Source organism: Ambystoma mexicanum, chromosome 5q (assembly GCF_040938575.1).
Source record: "Ambystoma mexicanum isolate Mex_15411 chromosome 5q, UKY_AmexF1_1, whole genome shotgun sequence".
Classification (NCBI taxonomy): Eukaryota; Metazoa; Chordata; class Amphibia; order Caudata; family Ambystomatidae; genus Ambystoma; species Ambystoma mexicanum.
This window is the reverse complement of record NC_090933.1, coordinates 808859832-808877353: the sequence shown is the minus strand read 5'-3', so window position 1 is coordinate 808877353 and position 17522 is coordinate 808859832. Positions and strand designations below refer to the sequence as shown.

Below are 17522 nucleotides of genomic sequence, written 5' to 3'. Positions count from 1 at the left end.
TCGCTCCACACCGGACCTGCGATGTCTATGTCCACTTTCTTCCTCGGTCTATCTGGTATATCATTCATTACCATGGGATACTCATCACCCACACAACTTTTGTCAGACTTGTTACAAAGGATACAATGTCTCACACTTCTCTCGATTTCTGCATCACATCCTGGCCACCATTATGTGTTCCTTATTCAAGTCTTCGTTTTGGAAATCACTTGATGTCCTTCATGTCCTAATTCTATTATTTTCTTTCTGACTTCTTCCGGTGGAACCAATCTGTCTCCTCTTAACAGGTATCCATCCTGTATACTTAACTCATCTCTAACACTCCAGAAACCTTGAATTTCTGCTTCTTGAATCTTGCTCATAGGGACATTTTTCTGTTGATATTTTCCATTATAAATTTCACTTTGGTATCTTTGTTCATCCCTTACATCCATTCATCGCTGGATATAGCTGCATTTTGAAGTATATATATAATTTCTTGTTTTTCTTCTTCATTTTCACATCCCTCTTGAAAATGTGTCAATCTGGATAAACAGTCAGCAGCATAATTCTTTACACCAAGAATATATTTTATTACTACTTCAAATTCTTGCATTCTGTGTACCCATCGCCTTATTCTCCCTGACACTTTGTCTAGTCCTTTGTTCGTGAACAATTCCACAAGAGGTTTGTGGTCGGTATGTACTTCAAAGCTTGTTCCCCACACAAAACTTCTAAATGTGTTAACTGCCCATATAATGGCTAGTGTTTCTTTTTCAATAGTTGCATAAATCTTCTCTGCTCCCTTCAACAGTCTCGAAGCAAATGCTATTATTTTCTCCTTCCCTTCATGTACTTGTGCTAATACTGCCCCCAGCCCCACGTTGCTGGCATCTGTTGTGATCATTGTAAGTTGTCCTCGTACATAATTCTTTATCGCTGGTGCAGTTGCTAAAGCATTCTTGATGTATTTAAATTCCTTTTCACATTCATCACTCCATTCAAATTTGACATTCATTTCGGTGAGGTCTCTTAACACAGCTGTGTGATCAGCAAATTTCCTCACATACTTTGAATAATATTCGGCCATTCCTAAAAATGTCCTCAACTGCTCCTTATTGTTGGGTACAGCCATTTTTTCAATTGCTGACATTAGGTCTGGTTTGGGTGCAATCCCTTCCTTTGATATAACATGAACTAAATATTCAATCTGTTTTCTATCAATCTTTGACTTTTCTTTACTAAGAGTCATGCCCATGTTGTGTAGTTTCCTTAATGCTTTTTCTAGCCTGCTATCATATTCTAGCTGATTATTGGCATATATGAGAATTTTGTCTTGAAAGAAAACTATGCCTTCATCACCATCCAATATATGGGGCATAGTTTTCTGAAAAACAGAGGATGCTGAAATGAGACCAAACAGCATCCTTCGATATTGATGTAGTCCTTCAGATGTTATGAACGCAGTTAGATGTCTTGAGTCTTTATGCAACATAATTTGATGGTATGCAGACCTGAGATCTAGCGTCACAAACACCTTGGCTGATCCCATAGTCGGTAACAGTTCTTGAATATTTGGTAATGGGTGTCTTTCTGGAATGATGCACTTGTTTCATTCTCTTAGGTCAATGCACACTCTGACCTTCCCCGAACTCTTCCTCACAATTACCAGTGGTGACACCCATTCAGCAGCATCAATCTTTTCAATTATCCCTTGCTCTTCTAATTTCTTTAATTCCTTCTTTACTTCTTCTCTCATTGCTAAGGGCACACTGCTCAACTTCTGTGCAATTGGTTTACAGTTCTCTGAGTTGTGTGCAGTGTGTGATACCTTTCACACAACCTATTCCATCTCTGAACACTTCATTCTTTACTCTTTCTGCAGTCAGTTCACACTGCTCCACAACATAAACAGATTCTTCTGCACTAGCATCCAGTCGCACCTTCAGCCATTCTTGGTGTGTCCAACTGAGCAGAGGCGACGCTCCTCTTTTAGACACATATACTTTGCCAGTAGTTGTTCTGTCTTTAAACGCCAATGTGGCTTCAAACCACCCTGTTATTTCAATCTTTATCCCTCCATAAGCACTGGGATTGATGTCCGATTCATTCAACCATTTCGGACCAATCATCTTCCAAATTGTTTCCGGTAACAATACATAGTTCGCTCCAGAATCTGTCCTCTTTTTTTATTGGCGAGCCATTTATCATGATGATAGTCTTGGGAGTTTCTAATTCTACTTTATTGTCACTATCACTGATGACAAAACACATTCTTCTTCTTCATTTTCTCCATCACCACCAATCCAATTCATGCTCCCTTTGTCAATTCTGCAACATTTGGCTAGATGACATCTTCCATTGCAGTTTCTACAAATTATGTGGATAGCTGGACAATCAGGACTGTTGGCCCAGTGAGTCGGGCTATCACATCTGAAACAAGTTCTGTTCCTAGTTCTGCCCCGTTGGCCCATATGAGGTCGACGAGTGCTTGTGAAACATCCTCGATTGTATTCTCTGTATCCACGTCCAAATACTTGACTTCTTAAGTCTCCATTGTATCCATTGTACTTAATTGAGCCTTGTGTCTTCAATTCCTCTTCACTATTGAACTGCATTTGTTTCCACTGTTAGCTTGCATATTCTGAATGACATTAACCGTGGGTTCTGTGTTTAAAGAGATACTTTTCACCCTGTCCTCTAGTGTATTTACGCAATCTTCCATGTGCTCTACTTCCTTAGCAATGCGTAAAACGACATCAAGATTTGGGTCATCTTCAGCCCACTGTCTTTCTCTGACTTTGACACTACTACACTCCAGCATAAATTGATCTCTCAATCTCTCATCCAACTGGTGGCCAAATTTACAGTTTTTGGCAAGTTTTCTCAAACTTGTTATATATTGATCAACACTTTCTCCCATTTCTTGTGACCTCTTTCCAATTTTGTACCTTTCTAGCACAGTGCTTAATTTCTTCTCATAGTGTGTGTTTAGTTTAGCAATACATTTCTCATATTCATTCATATCCCCTTCCTCTGGTAGATTTGGCAGATCTTCATATTTTTCTTGGCCTGCTGAGCCTAAGCAGTGTAACAATATTGACTTTTTTCTCTCTACGCTGTAGCTCATTCCACATAACACAATGGCATAATTTTCGATTGATTTTAGCCACCTTTTCCATGGCAAATTCGGTTCGCCGAATTCAAGCAGCAACATAGTTGGCGGGGGAACACTGTGCATAGACATGTTTCTAATATTAAATTGGATGCCTACTCCTGTGTTGTCAATGATTTATTCCTCTTGTACTTCTTCTTTTACTGTTTCGTAATAATCCCTGTATAATATCAATCATAGGCTAGGAGATTTGTTGCCACAGTTGTTGTAGTGTGATAAAAACAAAAGAGTCCTTTCTCTGTTATTATCAATACTGCATTGTTATTCCTAAAAGAGAATTTTGTTTGTTTTACATTTTTTTATTATTATTGTGGAGACGAGTGGAAGCAAGTCTTTATTTCACGTGCGTACATATGTGCATGATCCTGTCTGCAACGTTTAATGTAGCGTGCAGTGTTCAAATTGATAAGATTGAACTGTAACTTCATCCGGGAATCACTGCGTAACTGTCCGTGTGTATGTTTATACTGGTGACTATGGCAACGTTGTAATATTCAAAATGGCGGCACGTAATCGACGCACGGCAAAAGCGTTGTGGGTGCTTTACTCTAGCATGTCTCGCACGGTGCTTTCATAAAATGCAGTCACGCAGCCCACTTACTGCCGTAAGATTACTTTTCATTTATAAGTGATTTCTGTTTTCTTATTTGTAAGGCAAATGGTGTACCCCCACCGATTGCACAGTATTGCAGATTGCCGCAGCTGGCGCTCAGCTGCTTTTGTTTTCTTCTTCGTTTCTTCCTTTCACTGCTGGGTTTGATCAGGTGTCTGTTCCAGATACATGCATAGGCAGGCGATTGGATCGCAAATCCTCCTCGCCATGTGAAGTATGTTAATAATGTTGATGGACACTATATTACAAAACGGGAATATGATTTATTAGCATCTATTGATACATATAACATATATTTAAGGGGATATGAATGGGGCAGCTCAGGGACGGTCCTTCATTCTCTTCAACCGTCTCCTCCACACTCCACATTCCATCCTAGTATTCCTATTCCAGAATCCTTCCAGCATCATCACCTGGTGTAGCAGGTGACACTATACTACAGTATGCAGCAGCAAATCTTCTCGTCCGGCTGGGCTTCAAAGTTAAGCATCAAGTTGCGACTTCAGCTTCTAAATAATTTCTATCAGTGAGAGGTCCCCAGATATACTGTTTGGTCTCTCATTCACTCTGCTGGGTCACACTCAGGCAACCAATCATTCAGAAGGGCATTCAGGCAGGCAGCCAATCAGGCTCACAGTGTATTCAGGCCATTCTTCTCCATCCAGACACTCACAACACGGAATGTGGATTCGGACAAGCACCCAGTCATTCAGCACTCCACACTGCATTCATACAAGTTTCAGGTAGGGCTGTCTCAGTCATTGCGTCATGCACCAGAAACCAGACACCCATAACATGAAATGCATATTGGTCACACACTCCATTCACCCAGGTCCCAACCCATGGGCGTACCCACAACATACAGTCACTGGGAAGGCTCCAGCCAGTCTGGCCTGGATTTCGCCACAATACCATATTCGGAACTTCCACCCAACAGCCAGCTAGGGGAAGGGACAGAGTCTGGGCTTCCCAGGACTTCGGGAAAACAAAGCAAGAGGTCACAGGGGCCATCTTGTCTCCTATCATGAATCAACTGACTCAAATGGCAGTGCCGGGGTATCCCAAAATGGAGGATACTCGGAGCACCTGTCAAATTCAGCATGGAGCTGCCGCCAGCCCATATCCTGCTCTGTGGGCCACACACACAAAAACCTACACTAGGAGTACAGGGCTGTACCCCCACCCATGGATGTCATAAGGGCATCCCAAGGGTCTGTTCACCATGACCAAAAAGAGGAAGAGCTACACTGCCACGAGTCCCACATGGACTCCTGTACAGAAAATAACACCAAACACACATGATAAAAGGACTACAGGACAAGGACATGGAGGCTCTGTCCCTCCAATGCATTTCCAGCATCACAGGAACCCACAGAGTTCTGGCTTGCGCAAATCGCCCCAGAATGTACTACCGCCAAGCCCCTGCAAAGTCCAAAATGTGGCAAAAAGAACACCATTTTCAGACATTTCCCACCACCAACCCAACAACACATGTCCCGCCTAGGCGCATTCCCAGAGGTGACCCGACAAAAATAATGCCTCACATGTGTGGGTGCACCTACCTGGGCACAAAGGGAAAGGGCTAAACCACTGGTAATCCCAATTGTTTCGGCAGAGCAGATTTTGTGAGGTTTTGCTCTTGTGGACAACCTACAGATTTGGGCCTGGGGTGTCGCAGCCACCAAGGAAAACAGGGAACCACATGCATTTTGAAAAAGAAGACACCCATAGGAATCCACGCAGGTCTGACTTGCGTGAATCGCCCCAGAATGTATTACCCACAAGCCCTGGCAAAGTCAGAAATATGCCAGAAAAAAAAGATTTTCATACATTTCCCACCGCCAACTCTCCAAAACATGCCACCAACAACATATTTCCTACTTTCCTGCTTTCCTAGAGGTGTACTGATGATAACGGTATCTCATATGTGGGGCTGCACCTACCTGGGTGCAAAGGAAAAGGCTAAACCACTGGTAATCCCAAGTGTTTCGGCAGAGCAGATTTTGCAGGATTTTGTTCTTGTGGACAACCTACCAATTTCGGCCTGGAGTGTCGCAGCCACCAAGTAAAACAGGGAACCCCATGCATTTCTGAAAAGAAGACACCTGTGGGAATCAACAGAGGTCTGACTCGCGAAAATTGCCCCAGAATGTAATTACCACAAGCCCCTGCAAAGTCTGAAATTTGGTGAAAAAAACACAATTTTCAGACATTTCCCACCGCCAACCCACAGAAACACACCGCCAACACCACATGTCCTATTTTCCCGCGTAAATTACGCAATTTAAACGTGACATTTTTGATTATCATAACGTTATTGTATACTCGTGGCAAGAATTTTATGCTTAAAGAAATCGGAGTAGATTTCCAAAGCCTTGACCAACCTCTTCTGACTCAGAAAATACTAGTGAGGGTTGTATAGGTGACCCTATACCAGGTAAACAAGTCTCAACACATCAACTACCTGTATCTCCTAAAAATTTGGAAATCGGTGGGTCAGCACCAAATACTGCAGGTATCTCTACAGCCCTTCCTTGTTTAGAAAAAAGGCCCGACGTGGGCACAAGATCAAAAAAGAAAAACAAATAATGGAATCGATTGTTGTGAACATCTCTAGTAAAACTCTAACTGAAAGTCAATTGGATGACCTGAATAAGGGGCTTTCGTTCGTTCCAACCTCTAACTCAACTCTATTTGATGAAAAAGTGAATTTGCACTTACTACTTCGCAGAATTAAATTGAACCTATTTTTTGCATCACAATCTGAGGAGTCAGAATGGGAAGATATTGATGATCAATTAGAGATGAAACCAAAAAGTACATTTGATCCGCCGATTGACAGTCCTGTAGTAAACATGTTCAAATTGAAGGTTGAGGATGATTTGAAGAAGATCAATTTTCATTCTAGGGCCCCGGTAAATTTGAAAGATTATCAATTGAAAGAGTTGGAATCTTTGGCTAGAGATTTAGATCTCACAATAAAACCAGCAGATAAGGGTGGGGCTGTGGCAGTAATGGACTCCATCTTTTATCACACTCAATGTACATCTATGTTGGTGGACACCTCTACATATTTAAGGTTAAATGGAGATCCAACAAATCAAATCAGGGGGATTATAATGATTGGCTTAACATTAAAACTAGGTCTTTTCTTTTGAAGAAATATCCAATAATGCCGGTCCTATACGGCCTTCCGGAAATTCACAAAAATAAAGACCAGCCCCATTGAGACCCATTGTTTCCGGCACTGAAAGTATCCTAGACCCTTTATCTAAATATGAGACAGTATCTTACAACCATTGGTTCAATCAATTCCAACGTATTTGAGAGATACTACGGATTTTCTGTTGAATGTTAAAGAATTTACCTGTTTGTCATCTGAATGTATATTGTTTTCAATGGATGTGTGTAGCCTGTACACCTCGATCCCCCAGCAGGATCATTCAATTAATTACTATCATTTTACACAACAGTTTCTTTAGATACCAACGAGAGTACTACTCTCAAATATCGGGCACAGCGATGGGGTCGGCAATGGCTCCGGCCTATGCCAACATATATATGTATTGGTTTGAGAAGCGGTTTGTGTTGGACAATATGGAATGGTCTTCAAAGATTATAATGTGGAAACTGTACATTGATGATATCTTGGTGTGGCTCCAAAAAACAATTGGAAGAATTCCTTAGTTATCTTAACTCTGTTCACGCACGGATTGAGTTTACCTTGGAAATAGGAGAACCTACACTTCACTTCCTAGATGTCCAGTTAGAGATTGTTGATAATCAAATTAGAACATCCTTATACCACAAGGCCACAGATGTGAACAGTCTATTACATTATGCGAGTTACCATCCTAAGTCAATGGTGGCTAGTTTACCTTATAGCCAAATATTACGTTTGAACAGGATTATTACAGACAGTGATGTTCTACAAGATGAGTGTAATATTTTATCTAAGAGGTTTGCTTAGAGGGTATCCAACAAAAACAATTGAAGAAGCACATGCGAGGTTTCTCCCCATTACGAGAGAACTACTGACTCCTAAATCCAAAAAAGATAACACAGCTATTCTCCATATTTCAAAATTCTCCAGACAATCGTTTCACATTAAACGAATCATTCAAAAACACTGGCCCATCTTACACTGAGACCCCACGTTACTTGAATTGTTTCCGGATTCACCAATGATGGTGTACAGAAGAGGCACCAACATTCGAGATAAGGTAGTGAAGGCAGAACGTGTACCTAAGGAAACGCAACTAACGTTGGCCACTAAGAAAAAAGGCACGTTCCCACGTCTGACTTGCAGTCACTGCAACAATGTGTCCAAGGGTGATTACATTACACACCCCCACATAGGGAAAAAAATCAAACTGAGAAACTTTGGAACGTGTCGATCATTTGGGGTCATTTACAGCATTAAGTGCCCATGCGGTCTAATGTATATCGGACATGCTGCAAGGTCTGCCCAAGAGCGATGGACTGAGCATAAATCAAACATCCGTTGTAACAATATGAAATCTCCAGTCGCGAGGCATTTTGCAGCGGCACGCCACACTATAGCTCAGATCAGGTTTACTATTTTGGAGGTTGTCAGACGTCCAATTAGGGGAGGGGACTTTATGAGGACCCTTGCTCAAAGGGAGATGTTTTGGATAGATACCCTTGAGACCATCTCACCGAAAGGTCTGAATGAAGAATTTTCTCTCAATTGCTTTGTTTGAATCCGATTTTATTTTGGTACTTGGTAATACATTTTATTTGGATTTTATTTTTGTGGACTAGTTATTTTCACCACATTTGTTTGACTCACTGATTTAGTGACCTTTGTTGTACCTATTGTACTTAGTGTACTTGGTTCTTTACCTTATTCTTCTTTGTTATAGATTACCTGCTTGACATTCTGAATAGCCATGGGCAGAAGTATTGTACCACTTTCCTAATCTCATGCGGTTCATTATATTTTAGTTTACTAATTTGTTTTTGTGTATTTTTACCGTTGTGTCAGTTATCCCATCTGAGGTCGGCACTTTGCCTCAGTCAGATTTTCCATTTTAACTAATTCGGTTGGATTACTACATCACATCAATCATGAGTGTCTGATGCCACTTTCCCTATATATTGATATATAGGTCTAGTTACATTTCAGTACTTTTTCTTTTTTTCATTAGTGCGCCTATTGGCTTACTATTCTGTACCAACCACGTGTGTTTGATGCCACCGGTTCAACATATAGATCTAGTTAGATTTCAGTACAGGTCGGTATCATTAGTACGTTCCTTATATATGGATGAGTATTATCTTGAATATGTTTTCCTCTTTTTTACCGTTTTTACCTTTTGTATAAGTGTCTCATAGTATTCCTTTAGGTTATTTGAATTAGGCTCTACTATTATTTTTTCGCAGTTTATTGCCCGGTCATTGGTTACTTTGTTTTACTTTTGTTTTTTGTACATGGCGCCTGCATCTAATTTTCGGTGCATGCTTTGTTTGCTTTGCCCGTAAATTCCACGGGATCGTGTTTCAGTTTTAACATTCGAATTTGTGGATGGCAGCCTCCTCTTTACATGTTGGATTTCCGACGTGCAATACAACGCGTTTTCACTTTGTGATGGCTTCAGTGTTATAAACGGGAGCGGTATCACGGCGATGTTAATTGCTTTCCCTTTAACATGTTATCTTTTTAACATTCTAGATCATGTGCCTTTAGCACATGACCATTAACTGGGTTGCAGTACGCTTAGCCAGTTCGAGTTGTCATGTCCATGAGGGGTGTTCGCGTATACTCCGGTGAGTTGAATAGAAGGCAGGGCTTTCTCAGTGTATTTTTAGTTTAGTAATTAACTTTTGTTTACTTCACTTGTATCTCTTTATGGTGGTAGTTTTTGTTACACTAGCTACTAATATGGTTTGACTTCTATTTTAAGTGTCCATATTTCTTGCTTATAAAACTCCTTTTATTTTTCTTGCTTTTTTTACCTTTGTGAGGCCATCTGTTTTGGTCACATGCAGTGACTCCTCTTCAATTGGAGCCGTTTAGCAGTTAGATCACTTTCATACATGGTTTGACTTGTATTTTAAGTCTCCATGCTACATGAATTAATTACTCTGGTCACATTCAGTAGCCTGTTTCAATTTGGCATTGTATTAATTTAAAGTGTCCTTATACATCGTTTTGTCTTCTATTTAAGTCTCTACACTATATGAATAGATTCTTTTTATGATTTTGTTTTTTTCCGTTTGTGGTTAGATACAGTGCCTCACCTGTCCAGACCTACTCGGCCTTTGTCATTCTTTGGGTACTACATAAGTGAAAGTGGACTTCCTTGGGAATCTGCCTACCATCTATGGGCTGGTCCTTGTGGGACCCTAGAACTGTTCCTTAATAGCTTTAGTGACTGAGGTCCTAATCATTGGTAAGCATGGTATTCAATCTATTTTAGGTGTCCTTTAATTCCTTGACCCTTAGGCTTATTACACAATACCACTTATTTATTCATCTTTACTCTCATTTCACAGGGTATTCACTATCTGTTTGGAATTAGTCAATATGTATCCTAGCTGGAATTGGATCCTTATTGCTATCAGATTTTCAGATTTTCTGTTGCTGTGAATTCATCAATTTTTTTGTTTTTCACCAGTTGGTTTTGACAGGTAATATTTTCTTTTGATTTGTTTAAATATCCTAGTGCCCGTTTGAGGCCTCATTAATTCCTTTCTTGGAGTCACACTGATGAGATGCTGGATGGTTATGTCAATAAATATTTTTTCTGATTATAACTGAATTATTGTGACTACATATATGTGGATTGTTGTATTCTTTTATATATTTTCTATAAATTATTTTGTATATATTTTCTCTTTCTGGATTTCTCTAATTTTGTGTACATTGTAAATACCATATTGACACTGATGATCTCTTTAATGTATATAATTACAGATTATTCTGCTCCTGAAGAAGGGGTTGTTCCACGAAACGCGTAGAGCTCCTCAGAACATCACAAGAATAATATTTTTGGGTATTTTCTGATTGATTATATAATGATATAACCAATGTTCTATTTCTGTTGTTTTCAAGATTATTCTCTCTTATGATGGCCTGATTTGAACATTTGTATGTTTACAAACTCTAATGATAACCAGAAGTGTTCTGGTCAACATATTGTGAAATCTGTTTGTTTTGCCTGAAATTTACTTACCTTTTTGAAGTAAAAATTCTAACTACATTTGACTGTGTATATCAGTTCCAAAGGTGTGCAGGGGACAGAGTGTCTTTAGACACTTTTTTTATCGTTTCATGTTTGTCACAAGCCCCGTGTCAGAGCCTGTACTCCTCCCCAGCACCCATAATATCTAAGTTGTTGATTTTTTAATTTGAAATTGAGACTTAGAATTGGTGTGCACCTATTGATCAACCTATTTTCTATTTTCCCGCGTTCCCATAGGAGTCCCAACGTAAACGCTACCTCACAGGTGTGGGTGCACCTACCTTGACGCATAGGGGATGGCTAAACCACTGCTATCCCTAAAGGGTTTGGAGAGCCAACCTACAGATTTGGGACTGGGGTGTCACAGCCACCCAAGAAAACAGGTAACCCCATGCATTTCTGAAAAGAAAGCACCCCTGGGAATCCACATAGATCCGACTTGCCCGAATCGCTCCAGAAATGATTACCCACAAGCCTCTGCAAAGTCTGAAATTTGGCAGAAAAAACACAATTTTCAGACTTTTCCCACCACCAACCCACCGAAACACGCCACTAACAACACATATCCTACCTTCCCCCATTTCCACCGGTGTCGGGATGAAACATGTGTGGGTGCACCTACCTAGGCGCAAAGGGAAAAGGCTAAACCACTGCTATCCCCCAAAAGGGTTTGTGTCACGACCCTCAGCCCTGATTTCCACTGGCAAGCCCATTAGTCAGGTGGAATCAGGGGTCGGATCACTAATAAGGGCTGGCATCCACTTCTCAGGCCCTCTTGGGGCCAGGCTTATAAGTAAGGAAATACATCCGCTTGAGGAACTAACTTTATTTAGGCTTTCCGCCAACATGGAGGCATCCACATAGCTTGATTCCTAGAACCAAGCTATGCGGTCTAGTGTTTTGGGTGTGGTGGCCTAGGGACTACTTTACCTGGACTACTTTACAGTGGCTATTTAAACCACACCCGAACAAGACAACACGCTTCGCGTTACTTTGCTTCTAGCAACGTGTCCAGCTTTCTCAGGAACCTGGTGAATTCCAGACCTGCAGAAAAAACAAAGAACATCGTTAGCAGCAGAATCTTACCTGCATTCATCATCCTTCACTGCTCGCAGCTCCTGGGCAGCTCTGTTGATGGAGTTCACCGCTCGGATCGAAGGACCTGAGAAAAGGAGAAAGACATCATTAAAGGAGGTAGTGGAGACATTACAACCACAAAGCGCTTAAAGACTTACCTGGTTGGTTGCTTTTCGGCCGGCATAGCTCCGGAACTACATCTGCGCTGGAAACTCACCACGACCTACGAAAAGAGAAAAGCACAGGTCAGTGAGGACAAGACATCGCTGCGCTACGCAAAGCGCCTCCTTACCGCATCATAGCGCAATAGCGCGCCATCATCTCCCGGTGAGAACCAGCATATCCAGTTCTCCAAGCGGACCCTCTGCGCTCCTAGGGAGATAAAAAAGAAACATTTAGAACAGAGAAAGGCATGCAAGAATTAAGACGCCATCAATCGCAATAAGACCTACCTGAAAGACACTACAAGGGCAGCAGTCAGTGAAGTAACTGGACCGCCCGCGCCCACAAAAGACACTGTGCCCCTGCCCAGAGAGCAGGATGGAGAGCCCACCGATTCCGACAACCAGGTGAGAAGAGAACCTGGAGGGGCTGGAAACACAAGGGAGGTGGGGGAAAACTTACCTTGGTCGCCCAGTCCTAATATAGTCTTCATTTCCAGGCAGAATCCCATCAACACCGAGACCACAATAGGGAATCATTGGGAAGGGCACCAACGACCAACTGGCTGGGTGGCGTCCCCGTGGATATCAGGTGAGCGTAACAGAACATGAAGCCTCACATAAATAAATGAACCTGGGCGCCATGAAATCATCAGAAATCGACCAATTGGCCCAATTGTTGGGGGACCTTCGGGGTGAGGTTCATTCGGCCCGACAAGAGACTAATGCACTCCGGAGAGACCTAATAGTGACCAAGGAGCGCACCGACGAAATCAGCAGACAATTCTTGCAATCGCAGGCAGGGCAGACTCCTTTGCCTGGAGGGAATCCATTGATGCAAAATCCTATCTCACCATCTTATACCCCCATACCAGTACAGATCACGCTGCCTGGAACAGTTCCCCTGGCACCACAAGGAAGGTATTCAGGCGACCCACAGAAGTATGCAGCATTCATAAATCAGTGTTGCCTCACTTCCTTTGTCGCCCTGGGGCATTTCCAAATGACCAAGCTCGGGTAGCTTTCATCCTATCATACTTGAGTGGAAGTGCAGCGGATTGGTCGGTGCCGCTGGTGACCCATATGATCCATTGTTACAGGACTATGGGAGGTTCCAGAGAGAAATGGAAAAACTGTTTGCTTGCCATACCCAGGAACAAGCAGTGGATAACAAACTTTTATCCCTCCGGCAGGGGAACCAAGACTTGTTAACATATATTGGGACTTTCAATAGACTGGTTGCTGAAGCCAGGTGGCCAGAAAACAAAAGATCCCTGTTATTCCATCGAAGCTTACGAGGTGAATTAGAGGACGTCTTGGCCCAGGTAGTTGATCCCCCCAGAGCTGTACCGAATTCATAAATCTGGTTGTGCAGCTAAACCATCGGTTGCAGGATCGAAAAGCAGACCGGTCCAAAGCAGACTCTCGAGTAGTTTATGTTCGGCCTAAAGACAATGCGCCACGGGGGCCAGACAACACCGTAGAACCCATGCAGATCAGAGGGATACAACCTCCATTAACAGAACAAGAGCGGGATAAAAGAAGACAACAGCAACTTTGTTTGTATTGTGGAAAAGCAGGACATTTTCTGAAAGACTGCCCAATAAAACCCCGAAGAAGGACAGTCGGGGCCACAGAAAAGGATGAAGTTAAGGAATCGGGAAACTACCAAGCTCGGCAACCGTAGAGGTCAGTTTGTCGAGTGATGAGAAAGAGCCACTGACCTCACACTTTACGATACCCGTGATCTTAATAAATCACCAACAATCGTCAAAGATGCATGCCGTAGACGCGTACATCGACAGCGGTGCAGTTGGGAACTATATAGATCAAGAGTTGGCAGCAGAGATGGGGCTCCCTCTGTGTTCTAAGTCTACCAGGGACAAGGTGACTACCGTGGATGGGACAGAAATCGCCTCCGGACCAGTAACCCAGTGCACAGCAGTAGTAACCTTGCTGTGCCAGGATGGACATCAGGATTGTATTTCGTTCGATCTTATAAAGGCACCTCAGTTCCGGTTGATACTAGGGGTGCCATGGTTGGTTGCTCACAACCCTTTGATAGACTGGCGGGCACGGAAATTAACCTTCTCCAGCAACTGCTCCCTGACTTGCTACTCTCCTGACCCGGAACCCAACTCCTGTGTCTCCAAGACTTCCAATACTAGAGCCTCTACTCTGGGAGTAACTAATACTTTGCCAGATGAATATCGTGACTTTCAGGACTTATTCCAAAAAGACCAGGCTAACACATTGCTGCTGCATAGGCCTTATGATTGTCAAATTGACTTTATTCCTGGGGCACAAATCCCTTGCGGCAGGATCTACACTCTTACCGAACCAGAAAACCTTCACTTGAAATCCTATTTGGACCAGTACCTTGCAAACAGATTTACCCACCCATCTAAGTCCCCAGCAGCCAGTCCTTTGTTCTTCGTACCGAAAAAGGAAGGGGAATTGAGGACCTGTATTGATTACCGTGCAATAAACCAGATAACCGTGAAGAACCGCTACGTCTTGCCTCTTATCCTGGAAATGCTAGACCAAGTCAAAGATGCCCAGATCTATACCAAATTAGACCTTCGGGGAGCATACCACCTGGAACCGGGTCAGAAGTGGAGATGAGTGGAAAACCGCTTTCCGTACCAAATATGGCTTGTTTGAATATCAAGTCATGCCTTTTGGGTTATGTAACGCTCCCGCAGCGTTTCAATATTTCATGAATGATGTGTTGAGAGAACTGATTGACGTTTGCGCCTTAGTGTACATCGATGACATCTTGGTCTATTCAGCCTCAAAACAAGATCATATCAGGCATGTTCGTTCAGTCCTCACCAAGCTCTGCCAACTTCGTTTGTATGCAAAGCTGGAGAAAGGTTTTTTTCACGTCACCGAAGTAGAATTCCTTGGTTTCATCCTTTCGCCGAAAGGCATCAGAATGGACGTACATAGGGTTGACGCTATTCTAAAATGGCCATCACCAACATCTCTGAAGGGGATACAGAGCATGCTAGGCTTTGCGAACTTTTACCGCCGGTTTATCCCAGACTTCTCTCAGGTCGTGCACCCGATCACAGTACTGCTACGAAAAAGCAATAAAAAGGTGGCTTGGACTGAGGAAGCAGAAAGAGCCTTTCAGGAACTAAAACAAAGGTTCACCTCTGCTCCAATCCTGCGGCACCCTCGTCCAGACCTCCTTTATCTCGTAGAAACTGATGCTTCCAGTATGGCAATGGGAGCGGTCTTTTCACAGAGGGACCCAGAAACTGGCCAGCGCATCATGTGGCCTTCTGGTCAAAAAAATTCTCACCCCTGGAAATGAATTACGCTATCACGGACAAAGAACTCCTAGCCATCAAATCCGCTTTCAAGGCGTGGCGACACTATCTTCTGGAAGCTAGACACACCATTACAGTGATCACAGACCACCGGAACCTGCAATATCTCAAAACAGCCAAAGCCCAGTCTTCACACCAGTTACGGTGGACCCTCTTCTTCGTCGAATATGACTACGTGATCACCTTTCGACCAGGGGTCAAGAATGGGAAAGCTGACGCCTTATCTCGAATGGGCATCGATGAAACGGTGTAGACAACTCCAGACCCGGTACCCATCATACCTGAAGACAAACTCTTGGGTATCACAACAGCGTTATCACAAGCCGAATTACAAAACAAAATTCGACAGTCAATGAATCCGGATGCTTTCCTCGCATGACAAACTCAAGGAGTACAATATTGCATCAAGGATCAGTTACCTTATTTTAGGGACCGACTATATGTACCCGAGAAGGAGTTACAACAGCATATCATCTCAGGTTATCATGACTCTCTGATCGAAGGACACCCTGGAATCGCTAAAACTTTAGCCAAGGTAAAAAAGAACTTTTGGTGGCCTACCTGGTGTAAGGACATTGTCCAGTATGTTCAGTCCTGCTGCGTCTGTGCACAAAATAAATCACAGAAACAGAAACTATCGGGTCTCCTACAACCACTGGACATCCCTCCCGCTCCATGGCACACTCTTTCCCTCGACTTTATCACTTATCTGCCACCGAGTCAAGGCTTCAACATCATTCTTGTAATCGTGGATTTGTTCTCAAAGATGGCACATTTTATTCCTCTCAAGGGCCTCCCGGACGCATCTACCTTAGCAGAAGTATTTCTGGAAAACATTGTCAAGCTGCATGGCTTTCCATCAGTTCTGGCCTCCGATCAAGGCAGCCAATTTGTATCCAATTTTTGGAGAAAATGTTGCGCAATGGCACAGATTGACGTCCGGCTATCCACCAGTCACCACCCCCAGACAGACGGCCAAACCGAGAGGACCAACCAGACCCTCGCGCAGTATTTACGGTGCATGCTGCACCATGAATTGAGTGATTGGAAGGATTTACTGTGGATAGCCGAGTACGCATATAACAACTCTGTACATTCTAGCACGGGCCAAACACCTTTTTACACCTTGTATGGCAGACATCCACGTACATCAGAACTTGACCTTCCTGCCAGCTTGAAAATGCCTGCAGTAAAGACTCTTCATACAACCATCACTCAGGCGTTCAGAAAGGCGAAGGAACATCTTATTCATGCTAAAGAAAAACAAAAGCACTTCGCCGACCAGCATCGGAAAAAGGCCCCAGACTATCAAGTAGGAGACCAGGTTTGGTTAGCCACCAAATACGTACCCATCAAAGGGACCCGGACCTTCCATCCTCGATATTTGGGACCCTATACCATCAAGGCAATTATCAACCCAACAGCTGTCAAATTGGACTTACCACCTAATATACAAATCCATCCGGTATTCCATGTGTCCCTCTCAAAACCAATGCAACCCGGTACACGAATCAAGACACCACCTCAACCCATACTAATAGATGGAGAACCAGAATTCAAAGTCAAGGGCATCCTAGACTGTAAGTACTCTAGAGCCAAGTTGTATCTCGTCGACTGGAAGGGGTTTGGGCCTCAGGATAGATCCTGGGAACCCAGTGAGAACATCCATGCACCACGTCTGATCAAGAAGTTTCATCAGAACTTCCCAACTAAACCTGGACCAGGCAGGAGACACACCTTGGGAGGGGCATTGGGGGGGAATGCTGTCACGACCCTCAGCCCTGATCCTCACTGGCAAGCCCATTGGCCAGGTGGAATCAGGGCTCGGATCACTAATAAGGCCTGGCATCCACTTCTCAGGCCCTCTTGGGGCCAGTAGGAAAGACATCTGCTTGAGGAACTACTTTATTTAGGCTTTCAGCCAACATGGTGGCATCCACATAGCTTCATTCCTAGAACCAAGCTATGCAG

General features: G+C 43.0%; 1 protein-coding gene and 1 long non-coding RNA gene across 3 annotated transcripts in view; one reads left to right on the top strand and one right to left on the bottom strand.

Annotated features, from left to right (window-relative positions):
* LOC138497682 (uncharacterized) overlaps positions 1–10900 on the top strand; it is a 308845-nt gene extending 297945 nt beyond the window's left edge. The window contains exon 5 of the long non-coding RNA XR_011278638.1: positions 10708–10900. This is a non-coding gene — a long non-coding RNA (uncharacterized lncRNA). The remainder of the gene's footprint in view (positions 1–10707) is intronic.
* LOC138497680 (carbonic anhydrase 13-like) overlaps positions 1–17522 on the bottom strand; it is a 1250189-nt gene that overhangs the window by 874945 nt on the left and 357722 nt on the right. The window lies entirely within an intron of this gene.